Genomic DNA, 15,830 nt, shown 5'->3' with positions numbered 1-15,830 from the left:
AGTATATTGAAGGTACAACCTTCTATACTTAATTTTGTGACAAATGACAAGCAGTCCTCAACCCTGCGTCTCTGGAGCCCTGAGACACAGCTGCCATCCTTTTGCATCTGTTCTCCACTTTCCTGTTGTTCCCTTTAGCCTTTGTGAACTTTCAACCATGTAGTCATCTCTATCTCTCAATTCTCAGACAAAGGTCAACCAATGTTCAACCTGATTTATTTGGCTTTGTGTTTGAAATCCCACAGCTGTTACATATTCCAAAGTCAGCAGTTAAACTAACATTTTCCATTATCTTCCTCACCGATCATCCATATCCCATCCTTACATATTCTTCGTGCTGGCATCCAGTCTACAATCTCTGAAACATCTACTCAGGTAATTACTAAACCAAAATTCTTTATCACAGTAAACATCAGTGCATACATAGTTTACTTATTAGCTGCACTATTCATTAATCACTAGCTTACTCTGCTAAGCTCCTACTGTGCCTTGCAATTGCATTTTCATAACTATTTACCAGTAAAAGAGGATCTTGCTTGGTCCATCTCTCTGATCCTATCACTAATTTGGAAATAACTCAGAATCTGGAGCCATAGATAGAAAAGATCTTTATTCAACAAACATGTGTGTGGGGGGGGGGGGGGGGTGGATGAAGGAACCTCCTGAAATACAAATCTATTAATATTTTTTTGGTAAAAAACACAATAGCAGGTGGTAAAAATACAATTTCAATTATTACTATGCATAGCTCAGCTTAGTGTTTTTATGGGTGGAACAACTGGATGCATGCAGGGACCTCATCCTGGGTTACAAGACCCATTTTGAATATTCTGATGGAGGCATAGGAGACTGCAGATGCTATAACATGGAGCAAAAAGAAACTGTTGAAACAACTCAAGAGGTCAATCAGTATCTTCTCAGACTGAAGGTCCATGACTAGTGGTGTACCTCAGGGCCCATTGTTGTTTGTCATCTACAGTATATCAACAATCTGAAGAGAAGCATGCAAGGCATGGTTAATAGTTTTGTAGATGACACTAAAATAAATGGTATAGTGGAAAGTTCAGAGGGACCTTGATCAGCTGTGTAAGTGGACCAAGGAATGGCAAATGGAGTTTAATTCAGATAAGTGTGAGGTAATGCATTTTGGGAAGTCAAATCAAGGTAGGACTTTCACAGTGAATGGCAATGCCTTGGAGAGTTCTGCAGAACAGAGGAACCTTGGAGTTTAAGTACAGAGCTCCCTGAAAGTGGAGTCACAGGTAGCCAGGATGGTGAAGAGGGCATTTGACACATTGACCTTGAGTATAGAAGTTGGGAGGTTGTGGATGCTGCACTGGACTCTGCTAAGGCCTCACTTGGAGTACTGTGTTTAGTTTTGTTTACCCTGCATTAGGAAAGATGTTATTAAGCTGGAAGGAATGCAGGGAAGATTTAAAGGATGCTGCCTGGACTTGAGAGACTGAGTTATAGAGAATGGTTGGACAGGCAAGGACTTTATTCCTTAGAGGGTTGATCTTATAGAGGTGTATAATATCATGAAGGATTGTACTCAATCTCTTTCCCTGTAGTTGGGATATCAAGAACAAGAGGGCAGTGATATAAGGTGAAAGTGAAAAGAGTTAAGAGGAACTTCAGGAAATCATTTTTCACACACCCTAAGGATGGTATCTATGTAGGATCAGCTTCCACAAGGAGTGGCTGAAGCACGTACAATGACAACTTTTAAAGGACAGTTGGACAGGTCCATCGACTGGAAAGGTTTAAAAACTTATGGGCCAAACACTGGCAAATAGGATTAACTTCAATGTGACATCCATTCAGACTGGCAACAACATCTCCTCCACAATCACATCAGCACAGGTGCACCGCAAGGCTGTGTGCTTAGCACCCCGTTCTACTCGAGTTACACCTATGATTGTGTAGCCAAGTACCACTCCAATGCCACATTTAAGTTCGTTGACCACACCACTGTTATTAGCTGAATCAAAGGTGGTGGCAAATTGGCATATAGGAAGGAGATTGAAAATCTGATTGAATGGTTCCACAACAATAACCTCTTACTCAACATCAGCAAAACCAAACAGCTAATTATGGTCTACAGGAGGAGGAAGCTAGAAGCCCATAAGCCAGTCTTCATCACAAAGAAAGAACTTCAGCACCTTTATTTTTGTAGAAGTTTAGGAATTTCTGCATGTCATCTAAAACTTTGATAAACTTGCATAAATGCACAGCAAAGAGTATCCTGACTGGCTGCATTACAGCCTAGCATGGAACCACCAATGCAGAAGAATGGAAAAGCCTACAAAAAGTAGTAGATTCTGCCCAGTCCATCACAGGCAAAGCCCTCCCCACCACTGAGCACATTTACAAGGAGTGTTGCCATGAGAAAGCAACAAGGACCCCCACTATCCAGGCCATGCTCGCTTCTTGCTTCTACCATTGGGCAGGAAGTCCTGGAGCTTTAGGCCACACACCACCATGTTCAGGGCCAGTTGTTACCCTACAATCCTCAGGCCTTTGAACCAGAGTGGATAACTTGAGGCATTGATCGTGTGGATAGTCAGAGGCTTTTTCCCGGGCTGAAATGGCTAACACAAGAGGCCACAGCTTTAAGGAGCTTCGAAGTAAGTACAAAGGAGATGTCAGGGGTAAGTACCTGGATAGTTACATGGAGCTTATAAAAATAGAGGGCTGTGGGTAACTTTAGGTAATTTCTAAAGTAAGTACATTTTTGGCATGGCATTGTGGGCTGAAGGGCTTGTATTGTGTTGTAGGTTTTCTCCATTTCTATGTTTCTAACTTCTCATTCAATGATGAACTAACTCCACAACCTATAAACTCACTTTCAAGGACACTACATCTCCTGTTCTCAGCATTATTTATTTACTTATTTTTTTATTATTATTTGTGCAGTTTATCTTCTTTTGTACATTATTTGTCAGTCTTTGCTCATGTATAGTTTTTCAGAAGTGCTTTTCTATTTCTTTAATTTTCTGTTAATATCTGCAAGAAAATGAATCACAAGGTAATATATGGTGACATCAAACTGCCAACACGGAAAAGAAAAGAACAAATTGTGCAAACGGTGAAAAGCAAGTGAAGAGCACGTAGAATATCAAACATTAAACCAGTGATGCTCGGTTCAGCGCATGTCACAACCACAGATTCAGCAGCGCACCAGATACGGCAATTGTGCTTCTGAATATGCACGTGTCAACTGATTATTACTTAATTGTGATAGTATTTAACTCCACTCATTCTGGCATAGTATTGTCGATCTTCGTTATCTCCATTCGGCCTTGCCTGAGAAATTGGACTGTCGAGTCAACTGACTCTGAAGACTAGCGCTATTCATTTTACATTTTGATGTTCTCTTCAGCTGCAGTATAGGCTTCGTTTTCCATTTTGAGTGTTTTAGTTAACGGCTCTGTTTGGTCTTGCATTTATTGTTTTATTTTCCCTTTAACACACTGAGCATTAAAGTCCGTGAATGATCGACCCACTTCAGTGTCTGTCACTCTGAACTTGAGCCATATCCGAAGCTGGTGACAGCAAGTCTCAACAAGCACAAAGACGGACCCAGCAGAGAGAGAGCAGCTGACTTTGGCCATGAGATCCATTGGTCAGAATGATTCGTTGAGGCAACAAAGTTCCATTCTATGTATAAACTGTTCCTGTCTTCATCGTGACGACGGATCTTGCCAAGTAATGGACACAGCAAAGTTTGAACAGTGATGTTTTGACATTGGTGGCTTGAGGAGAGGGTGCCTTTATTCCGAGTGCATGTCCTGACACTGCATTCTGAAAGTCCCAAGTCTGCTTTCCGAGCTTCTCTAGTCTGTATTGAGTATCTCTGGTATCCATTCCAAGCTTTTCAAGTCACAAGTATCCAGGTTCCCAGCTTTGTGGTCCTGTGACTCAGGTCTGCGTAACAATTGAGCGCTTCAAGCAAGCTTATGAATTGATTCAACATTCAAGTCAAGTGTAAATTCTGGAAGAGCCCTACTCTGAAAGCTGATCCCTGGCTGGTATATGCGAATACACAAATAAAGTAACCCTATCAAGAGTATTTTTAACCCCTTGAGGAAAGTCATGGTACAGACTGGGAAAATTGAACTTTAATGTAGCAAATTAAACAGATCTACAGAGAACCACCTAGCTTAGTGATGAAAGAAGCCTGGCTATGCTGCCTTGATCTGTAAAACTGAGAGTAGATCCTAATTGTCTGGAAAAAATTGTGGAAGATAAAACACTGAACAAGATTTGAAGAGGTTCCTTCTCTAGGTTTCCAGTTTCATGGTTTCAGGGTTTCCCAAGGATATTTCTCTATGTTCCCAGGGTTTTCTTTTTCAACCATTTCCGAGGCTTCATGTGTTTAGGGGTTTTCAATGTACACCCCATCTCTGACACCCAAACCTCCCCCTCGGCTCCGCCCGAGGTATCTTGATCTCAGTCTGTTTGGGGTTCCCAGGCCCCTCAGGATTCCCCGGTCTCTGTCTGCTGGGGTTCCCATGCCTCTCTCTCAAGTTCCCCAGTCTCTCAGTCTGCTGGGGTTCCTATGCCCCTCAGGATTCCCCGGTCTCTGTCTGCTGGGGTTCCCATGCCTCTCTCTCAGGTTCCCCAGTCTCTCAGTCTGCTGGGGTTCCTATGCCCCTCAGGATTCCCCAGTCTCTCAGTCTGCTGGGGTTCCGATGCCCCTCAGGATTCCTCGGTCTCTCAGTCTGTTGGGGTTCCCAGTCTCTCAGGATTCCCCAGTCTCAGTCTGTTGGGGTTCCCAGTCTCTCAGGATTCCCCGGTCTCTCAGTCTATTGGGGTTCCCAGTCTCTCAGGATTCCCCAGTCTCAGTCTGTTGGGGTTCCCAGTCTCTCAGGATTCCCCGGTCTCTCAGTCTGTTGGGGTTCCCAGTCTCTCAGGATTCCCCCGTCTCTCAGTCTGTTGGGGTTCCCAGTCTCTCAGGATTCCCCGGTCTCTCAGTCTGTTGGGGTTCCCAGTCTCTCAGGATTCTCCAGTCTCTGTCTGCTGGGTTTCCCAGTCTCTCAGGATTCCCCAGTCTCTGTCTGCTGGGTTTCCCAGTCTCTCAGGATTCCCCGGTCTCTCAGTCTGTTGGGGTTCCCAGTCTCTCAGGATTCCCCGGTCTCTCAGTCTGTTGGGGTTCCCAGTCTCTCAGGATTCCCCGGTCTCTCAGTCTGTTGGGGTTCCCAGGCCCCTCAGGATTCCCCAGTCTCAGTCTGTTGGGGTTCCCAGTCTCTCAGGATTCCCCGGTCTCTCAGTCTGTTGGGGTTCCCAGTCTCTCCGGATTCCCCGGTCTCTCAGTCTGTTGGGGTTCCCAGTCTCTCAGGATTCCCCAGTCTCAGTCTGTTGGGGTTCCCAGTCTCTCAGGATTCCCCGGACTCTCAGTCTGTTGGGGTTCCCAGTCTCTCAGGATTCCCCCATCTCTCAGTCTGTTGGGGTTCCCAGGCCCCTCAGGATTCCCCAGTCTCTGTCTGCTGGGTTTCCCAGTCTCTCAGGATTCCCCAGTCTCAGTCTGTTGGGGTTCCCAGTCTCTCAGGATTCCCCTGTCTCTCAGTCTGTTGGGGTTCCCCAGTCCCTCAGGATTCCCCGGTCTCTCGGTCTGTTGGGGTTCCCAGGTCCCTCAGGATTCCCCGGTCTCTCAGTCTGTTGGGGTTCCCAGTCTCTCAGGATTCCCCAGTCTCTCAGTCTGTTGGGGTTCCCAGTCTCTCAGGATTCCCCAGTCTCTCAGTCTGTTGGGGTTCCCAGTCTCTCAGGATTCCCCGGTCTCTCAGTCTGTTGGGGTTCCCAGTCTCTCAGGATTCCTCGGTCTCTCAGTCTGTTGGGGTTCCCAGTCTCTCAGGATTCCCCGGTCTCTCAGTCTGTTGGGGTTCCCAGTCTCTCCGGATTCCCCGGTCTCTCAGTCTGTTGGGGTTCCCAGTCTCTCAGGATTCCCCAGTCTCTCAGTCTGTTGGGGTTCCCAGTCTCTCAGGATTCCCCGGTCTCTCAGTCTGTTGGGGTTCCCAGTCTCTCAGGATTCCCCGGTCTCTCAGTCTGTTGGGGTTCCCAGTCTCTCAGGATTCCCCGGTCTCTCAGTCTGTTGGGGTTCCCAGTCTCTCAGGATTCCCCGGTCTCTCAGTCTGTTGGGGTTCCCAGTCTCTCAGGATTCCCCCGTCTCTCAGTCTATTGGGGTTCCCAGGCCCCTCAGGATTCCCCAGTCTCTGTCTGCTGGGTTTCCCAGTCTCTCAGGATTCCCTGGTCTCTCAGTCTGTTGGAGTTCCCAGTCTCTCAGGATTCCCCGGTCTCTCAGTCTGTTGGGGTTCCCAGTCTCTCAGGATTCCCCGGTCTCTCACTGTTGGGGGTTCCCAGTCTCTCAGGATTCCCCAGTCTCAGTCTGTTGGGGTTCCCAGTCTCTCAGGATTCCCCGGTCTCTCAGTCTGTTGGGGTTCCCAGTCTCTCAGGATTCCCCCGTCTCTCAGTCTGTTGGGGTTCCCAGGCCCCTCAGGATTCCCCAGTCTCTGTCTGCTGGGTTTCCCAGTCTCTCAGGATTCCCCAGTCTCAGTCTGTTGGGGTTCCCAGTCTCTCAGGATTCCCCTGTCTCTCAGTCTGTTGGGGTTCCCCAGTCCCTCAGGATTCCCCGGTCTCTCGGTCTGTTGGGGTTCCCAGGTCCCTCAGGATTCCCCGGTCTCTCAGTCTGTTGGGGTTCCCAGTCTCTCCGGATTCCCCCATCTCTCAGTCTGATGGGGTTCCCAGTCTCTCAAGTTCCCCAGTCTCTCAGTCTGTTGGGGTTCCCATGCCTCTCTCCCAAGTTCCCCAGGTCTCTCAAGTTTTCAGGTCTTCCTGGGCCATTTGGTACCATCTATAGGGAAGGGGTCCTGTAGTGACTTCAGGCCCGAGCAGGGCAACAGAGAGCTTTGGGCTCTGAGGTATTTTTAGAGTACCTGAATTGGTTAATTGTTGTTTAATGGTTCTTGATGGTTTTAGAGCTTCTTCTGTTTTTCTTGAGCAACTCGCTCTTTGTAATGTGCTGTCCTGGTGCTTTCTGTTTAAGTTTAACTTTACGGTCAGCCCTCCTTATCTGCGAGGGATTGGTTCCGGGACCCCTCGCGGATACCAAAAAACGCGGATGCTCAAGTCCCTTATTTAACCTGTCTCAGTGCAGTGGACATTAGAACCCAGCAGCAGTGTTTCTGTTCACAAAAATAATCACGATCACGATTGAAAATAAAGTGGAAATAATAAAGTGATCGGAAAGAGGTGAAACGCCATCGGTAATTGTAAAAGTGTTCGGCTACGTCGGTCAACGATTGGAACAATTTTAAAGGATAAAGTGAGAAAGGCACTGCCCCGATGAAAGCTACAATTATTACTAAGCAACACAGTGGTTTGATTATTGGGTTTTGGGGTTTTGAGATTTTGATCCTCCACATCAACCCAGCACGAATGGCGAGCATACTCGATAGCGATCTGTCACTAGATTGAACTTGGGAACTTCCGTTCCCAAGCCCAGCGCTGACACATACGTTCTTAAGTGTTTTATATGCATAGAAAGGTAAAATGTATACTGTATACTAAGATAAACTTTTGACTAACTGACGCTAAATAATACCAGATGTACCTGTTCCGACTTACTTACTAAGAGAACTTCTTATTTTTTTCAATCCCGAACTATGATAACCCATGCACATCCTCCCGTATACTTTAAATCATCTCTAGATTACTTATAATACCTAATACAAAGTAAGTGCTATGTAAAATGGTTGGTATACTGCATTGTTTAGGGAATAGTGACAAGAAAAAAAAGTCTGTACATGCTCGAACAACAAGTGCTGGTAGAGACATCCGGGTTTTCTTGATCCGTGGTTCATTGAATTCGCAGATGCAGAACTCGTGGATAAGAAGGGCCGACTGTATTTTGATAGGCTCAGGGATTCCATGTTAGTTTTATCGTTGAAGCAGATGCCAGATTAGCTCCAATCAGTGGGTCCTCATTTTAAGAATGATCTGTCTCACCAAGTCACTTGGCTGAGCTAACTCTGTAAAAGCTCTTGTATCTGTCTCTACATGGAAGTCTTTGGCTCTGATATTGGCAGTACAGCCTACATTATAATAAGGGACTACTTTATGTTTTAGAGAGAAGAGAGATGAAAAGGAGTGACACACATCTAGATGGAGTGTGCTCATGGTGCTAGCAAAAAGGGCACATGAGTCAAGTGGAAAACAAGGGCAAGAATGGGACTAAATTAACATAACAAAGATGGTGATGATTGGAACCATTACAGCATTTGATAGTAGCATTGAGAACTAGGTAACTTACATTGAAAGAATGGAGATATATTGTGATGCTGACGGTGTTAATGATGAAAAGAAAGCCTACCTCTTAAGGCTGATTTATACTTTGCATTCAGGCTACACCGCAGCCTCTGCTGTAGACCTGATTTTCACTTCTGCATTGCTCTATGCCATAGCGAGCATGAATTGGTGTGCACCAAAACGCAGTTGATGGTGGGGTTTCTATGCCACTGTGTTGCGTTTCTTCATGACAGACATGGATGAGGAAATGCATTTCAAACATTTTCACATGTCAGCAGGTAGATTTGACGATTTTGGTTCATCTATTTCGCATTGGTGTACAGACGTGGCGGAGAAGAAGCAACTGGAAATGCATAGGAGGAGATGCGATGCAGCCAAGCGGGACAATCACAGTTGTTGCAGTCTGTGTCGTCGTGACGCATGAGTTAACTTTTTTGGGGAGGTGCACGTCACCCTATGGCATAGGATACTGCATAGGTACGGCATAGGGTACGCGGTACCTATGGTGTAGATGTAATGCACAGGTATAAATCAGCCTTAATCAGTGTTATGGAAGCAAAAACAAACGGGCTGCTGCAAAGCTGTTAAAGCCAGCTGACAAAACATAAAAGCAAACAGTAGACACTCTCCAACAGCATTTAAACCCCAAACCACTGGTCATTGCTGAAAGATTTAAATGTCACAAATGGAATCAGAGCAAAAATGAAAGCACTTCTGAATATTGTGCTGAATTGTGCAAATTATCAGATTATTATTTGGAGTGGGTCTTTCGGATGCATTGAGGGACAGGTTAGTGTGTGGCACGTGCTGTGAAACCACACAGAATAAGATCCGGTGTGAAAAAGACCTTACATCAGAGAAGGTGCTGAACATTGCAATATCATTGGAAATAGCAGCACTGGGTGCTTTAGAGATACAACAAAAATCTCGGGAATATGCTACAAATAAAATGTCAGTGAACAGAAATTAAGGAAAGAAAAGTTACTGCTGTGGGAACATGTCACATGACCCTGAGGACTGTTGGTTTAAAGACAAAGAATGCAGAAACTGTGGCAAACAGGGCCACATTGGCAGAGTATGCAAAACTAGCAAACAGCAGAAAAAGGACAAAATACGGAGAAACAAGAAATCCCAGAAAGGAAAATATAACAATGTACACTAAATGAAAGAAAGCAATTCTGATGAAAATGACTCAGACAAAAGTGAATTGTCTTGTCTGCAACTTCACAGCGTGAAAGAGACAGATGATAGAAGAGTAATATGGATCACTCCGCAAGTGGCAGGCGTGAGACTGAAAATGGAGTTGGACACAGGCTCCGCTTTAACAGTGATCTCTGTACACGGCTACAAACAACTGCTTTTCCACATACCTCTGAAATGAACTAAACTACTGCTAAAGACTTAGACAGGACAGAAAGTGCGTCTCAAAGGTAAAATTAAAGTGACAGTGACCTACAGAGACAAAACACTGCTGCTGAACCTCTATGTACTGAAAAATGGAGGGCTACCATTGCTGGGATGTGAATGGCTCAGGAAAATCCAGTTGGATTTGCGCACCATCAAGGCACTAGTTGTGTCAGCAAAGGAGGGCAGCAAGGCTACATCTGAGAGACTGTTGCAAATACTTGCTGACTCTGAGGAAGTGTTCATGAAAGGAATAGGAACACTTCAGGGCATGAAGGCAAAGATTGAGATTGAGGAAAATGCATGTCCAAAATTTCACAAAGCCAGACCAGTGCCATATGCAATTCGTCCTATAGTAGAAGGTGAGCTGAAAAATCTGGAGCAGCCTGGGGTCCTGTCAAAGGTGGATTGGAGTGAATGGGCCACACCTATTGTTCCAGTGATGAAGAAAACCTCCAGCACAAAACTAGGAAAACCAAGCAAGGTGAGCATATGTAGAGAATTTAAAGTTACTGTTAATCCAGTTCTCCGCACAGTACAGTATCCTCTACATCTTTCGTTCCCTGTCAGGAGGGGAACATTTTACAAAAATCAGTTTGGCCCAGGCTTATCTCCAAATGGAAATCGATGATGCATCCTAGAAATACCTGACAATAAATACACACAAAGGACTTTACCAGTACAGCAGGCGAGTGTTTGGGATAGCATCAGCTCCTGCAATCTGGCAAAGGGCAATGGACCAGGTTCTGCAGGGGATTCCAGGGACTCAGTGTTACCTGGATGACATCATCGTCACCAGCAAAGATGACGACGAGCATCTTTCTAACCTTGAACAAGTGCTCACCAGGTTACGAGAATATGGGCTCAGAGCTAATGGACAGAAATGTGAGTTTTTCAAAAAGGAAATCTCATACTGTGGGCATGTGATCAACAAGGATGGCTTACAAATATCTCAAGACAAGACAGTAGCGGTGCTTAAGGCACCACCACCTGAAAATGTGTCTCAGCTGAGAGCATATCTTGGACTAGTGAACTACTACCACAAGCTCTTGCCTAACCTATCCACAGTCCTACACCCACTAAATACATTATTACAGACAGGGACACAATGGTAGTGGACTGAGAGCTGTGAGAAAGCGTTTCAAGAAAATAAAAGACTCATAACTTCAGAAGAGGTGTTCGCGCACTTTGACCCCTCCTTACCAATCCGACTGGCTTGTGATGCCTCACCCCATGGGATAGGAGCTGTGTTATCGCGCAAGTTTCCAGATGACTCAGAAAGACCAACAGCCTTTGCCTCAAGAATGCGAACTTAAGCTGAGGGCAACTATGCACAGATTGACAGAGAGGCCCTAAGCCTCATGTGGGGAGTCAAGAAATTCAATCATTACCTGTATGGTCAAAAATTTACCCTGTTGACTGACCATCAGCCGCTCATGTCAATCTTCAACCCAAGAAAAGGCATTCCAGTGATGACAGCACAAAGGCTGTAGCGATGGTCTCTGTTCTCAGGAGGTCACATGTATGACATTGAACACAAGGGGACCAAGCAACACCACAACGCAGATGGTTTGTCACATTTACCACTGCCGACTTATTCTACGCCAGGTCTCGCCAATGCAGAGGGGGCTTCTTCAAAAGCACGGATGCAGTAGATGAGGTTGGAGGAAATGTACTTGAATCTTTTGCAGGATATAGAAGGAAAATCCGGTGATCCGGCCCCTTGGTAGTGAGCGAGTGGGTTTTGGGGTAACTGTTACATGTCCTGTGACTGCCGAACAAAGTACCAGAGAATGGGTGGGGATGAGTGAACCAGGGAGCCGTGGTGTCAGTGATCCCTGCTGAAAACAGAGCGGGGTGGGTAGAAGATGTGACTGGTGATGGGATCTCATTGCAGCTGATGGAAAGTACAGAGGTTGATGTGGTGGATGTGGAGGCTGGTAGGTTGAAAAGTAAGAACCAAGGGAAATTTGTCCCTGTTCTGTCTGGGGTGGGGAGAGAGCAGATGTCTGAGAGATGGGGCAAAGGCAGGTCCTTCAACCAGAGTAGAGGGGAAGTCACATTGCCTGAAGGAGGACATGTCCAATGTCCTGGAATGGAAAGCCTCATCTTGAAAACAGACTTGGTGGAGATGGAACATCTCAGAAAAGGATGGTAACTTCCATGATAATTAAAAGAAGCAAAAGTTTGCAACTGGCAGTGCTCCTTTTGGTAAATTCCTGCATACCACTGTCAGAAGGACGAAGTAAATAAGCTATCTTCCTGGAAGACTAATGAACACATTAAGTTTAAAACAATGTCTAGAAATACGTAGGTCACAAATTAATAGTGACATTTGTTGATCTGATATATAATAAAAACTCTTAACAAATATCTAGTGATCTCTGTGGTGGAACTTCCCTCCTTTTCTGATGCCAATTTAACTGATTTTCCATAATGATGCAAATAATACAGTCAACCCAAAATATCTGCATCACTGACAACAATTATGAATTTCTGTATTAAATGACTGATTGTGTGAATCCCAAAGTTATTGGCACTTCAAAGAGCAATGAACTTGGCCAGAATTGCCACCACAACCTCTTGAGCAACGTATCCGTCACATTACCTTTTGTCTTCCATTTTCTTTATGGTTTAGTACAAATGCAGGTAATATTGCAAATTCTTAACCGAAATATCAACTATCCCCTGTGCTGCTTGAACTGCGAGTTCTTCCAGAGGTTTGTTCTTTGCTCCAGATTCCAGTGGGTGCTTGTATCTCCTTAATACAACAACATTGCCCTAGGAGGCTGAACATCTCTTCACAATGGCCTGCTACTATGTCAACAAACTTACTGCACCAATGAAATACTAAAGTACAAACTACTAAATGAAAATTTTCGGCTTCCTTTTGTGTGCCTTTAATTATTTTTGTGGTTGGATTCTATTTCAGTTAAAAAATCTTGTATATATGATTCCAAAACCACAATCTCTTAGCTGTCTTATCAGTGAAGGAAACTGCCCGAGACAAGTACTCAGCAGGTGAGTGAAAATCATATGTGAGCCTTGGGGCAGGTGGAGTTTCAGTAAAAGATTAATTGATTTGCATTACTTCATAGTTGTTGACCTAGAAAAGAATTTTGAGAATTTTACTAGAACAGTACAACAGAGAAACAGGTAATTCAACAAGCCCTGTTTCATTAACCATATGCCAATCTAAACTAATCAGAGGAGATTGACTCTGATTACAAGGAGAGGAGATTTACAAGGATGTTGCCTGGATTGGGGAGTATGTCTTATGAAGACAGGTTGAATGAACTCGGCCTTTTCTCCTTGGAGCGATGGAGGATGAGAGGTGACCTGATAGAGGTGTACAAGATGATGAGAGGCATTGATCATGTGGAGAGTCAGAGACTTTTTCCCAGGGCTGAAATGGCTAACACGAGAGGGCACAGGTTTAAGGTGCTGGAGAGTAGGTACAGAGGAGATGTCAGGGGTAAGTTTTTTACTCAGAGAGTGGTGAATGCGTGGAATGGGCTGCCGGCAGCAGTGGTGGAGGTGGATACAATAGGGTCTTTTAGGAGACTTTTAGATAAGTACATGGAGATTAAAAAAATAGAGGGCTATGGGTAACCTTCGGTAATTTCTAAGGTAGGGACATGTTCGGCACAACTTTGTGTGCCGAAGGCCTATCGTGCTGTAGGTTTTCTATGTTTCTAATACCATCTGCACGAACTTGAACTATATCCCTGCATTCCCTGCCTATTCGTGTGCTTGCCTAAATGCCTCATAACCATTGCCATCACATCTGCTTCTAGCTCCCACCCAGCGGCAGTCGTCCCTGCCTCTCATACCCTCTAATCCAGGTAATGTCCTGCTGAACCTGTTCTGCACTCTCTCCAAAACCTCCGCATCCTTCCAGTAGTGTGGAAACCAGAACAGTGTATAGCATTCCCAAATGAGGCTTAACCAACTTCCAAACTTTACTCCCTGATGCCCCAACCATAGAAAACACCATACGGATCTCTTCTTTACCATCCTATTCTTTCCGTCATGCTTTTCAGGACGTTATGGACTCCCAACCCAAGATCCATCTGTATATCAATGATCGTGAGGGTCCTGCCATTTACTGTATTTCACATTTCAAAATGGATCACCTCCCACATGTCCAGATTCAGCTCTGTCTGCCAGTTCTGTTCCAAACTTCCCTACTGATCTACATCCTGCTTCATCACAGTAATCAACACCAATTATGTCATCTGCAGATTTACCAATAAGACCACAAACATCTTCATCCGGACTATTTCTTCATTTTACAAACAACAATGGTCCCAGCACATTTCCTTGCTGTACCCTACAGGTCACAGAGAACTACATCAACCCCCACCACCACTATCTTTCTGTCTTCTATGACAATTCGGATACAATTTTGTATCCAGTTTATCAGCTCACCATGGATGGCATGTGACTTAATCTTCTGGACCAATTCACCATGAGGGACCTCTTCAAATGCGTAACTGAAGTCCACATAGACATCATCCACTGCTTGACCTTTGTCAATCGTCTTTGTCACTTAAAGACTTTGATCAAATTTGTGAGGCAGGACCTTCCCCCCTTGTAGTGTTCTCGCTCGGGTGTAATGGAACGCCGAACTAAACACAGAGTTAAACCTTTGTCAATGACGACAGGATCACAGTAAGATTAACCACTTACTGTTCACTCTTCCACATTAACATATGGTGAAAACTGTTGATAAAACAATACAAGATTTGTACAGCAGTTGTTTCCTTCTTAATATTACATTTACATCGTAAATACTTGCAAAAGTAAAACTAAAACAACTACACTACATTAAAGTGCAGCATACAGTCAGAATCTTCCTACGCCATTGACTGCTTTAAATACACTTCAACGCAAACTATCCGCAACTCTTTCACTAATGAAAACATAAACCTTATCGACCGTCATTACTTTTAACAGGATCGGCGTTAACATTTTAATTCAACATATCGATTATCTCATAACTCACAGCGTTGCTCTCACTGTGTTCCTAGTGCGTAGAAAGAAAACTTTGCTGCTGCTTGCGCTCGCACATGTCTCGACCCCCACCTTCCCGTTTCTCCAAACCAGTATTTTCCCACAGGACGCGGCGAAACCAGATGTGACATCATTACATGCCGCCACGATATCTCACAGACAATGAATTTACTTTAAACAATCCTAACTTTAACCAGAATGCTAACAAATGAATTACTAAGCGAAAATATTATAAACTAAATAACTGCCATAAAGGCAACACACTCCCTGCTTGACCTTCGTAAGGTCACAGTGAACATAATACAAAACTTCAGTCTCTAATCAGTCCTTAGGTAGAAGTAGAATGACTTCTGTAACAGTACTTTGGTAAATTTTCACATCACCTTGGTCGGTAGTTTTCAACTCAACCTTCCTGACATGTTCATCCCTGCTAGGGAATGTAGTGAGACCAGAACCAATTTGCCAGAGCCTGGACCTGTCTCCATTGCTTTAAGTACAAATCCTTATCAGAGAAGTGCCCTGGTGGAGGGGGAGCTCCTGCCTCCTGCGTAAGGAGCATTGATGGCGAGAGTATGAAGGGGGTTTCCGGGTCAGAAGACACAGGTAGGAGTGGTCGTGCATTTATAATGGCTGTGACCTCTGCCATTAGTGTGCACAGTACCTTGTGGGTCAATCGAATGTGTTGCTGCATCTCAGGTTTCATTTTCAGGGTTTTTTGCAAGGGCGTGAACCGCTTGACTGCCTGCTCTTTGTTGTTTGGCAAGCACTGGCGGGGTTCTCTGAAAGGCAGTGGGGCGACCCCATTATTTGCTTCATCTCTGAAGACCTTGGTGTCCTTTGTTTTTAAGAAAATGGCACCTTGAGCTGACTAAGCAAGTTTATTATCATGCTCAGTTTGATCGAAGACTGACTGATCCAGCGTCTTGTCAGTTACTTTACATTTGTTAAAGCCTTGTCGTGCTTCCTTAATACAGGTTGAAAAATTGAATGGCGGCCACTCTCTAGCACATTGGTCTTGAGTGTGCTAACCGTCGGTTTGTGTGCATTGCCAGGGCACACCTCTCCTATCACCACCCAGCCCAGATCCAGGCGTTGCGCAAAGGGGG

General features: G+C 44.8%; 1 protein-coding gene across 1 annotated transcript in view; it reads left to right on the top strand.

The window, feature by feature from the left end:
• Window positions 1-298: 298 nt before the first annotated feature.
• Window positions 299-15,830, top strand: part of LOC132390907 (high affinity choline transporter 1-like) — a 121,519-nt gene continuing 105,987 nt past the window's right edge. Inside the window, exon 1 of the mRNA XM_059963443.1 lies at window positions 299-375. The gene's annotated coding sequence lies outside the window, so the exon portion shown is untranslated. The remainder of the gene's footprint in view (window positions 376-15,830) is intronic.

Source organism: Hypanus sabinus, chromosome 3, assembly GCF_030144855.1.
Source record: "Hypanus sabinus isolate sHypSab1 chromosome 3, sHypSab1.hap1, whole genome shotgun sequence".
Lineage (NCBI taxonomy): Eukaryota > Metazoa > Chordata > Chondrichthyes > Myliobatiformes > Dasyatidae > Hypanus > Hypanus sabinus.
Note: the sequence above shows the minus strand (reverse complement) of the source record. Positions and strands in the feature narration are given on the sequence as shown.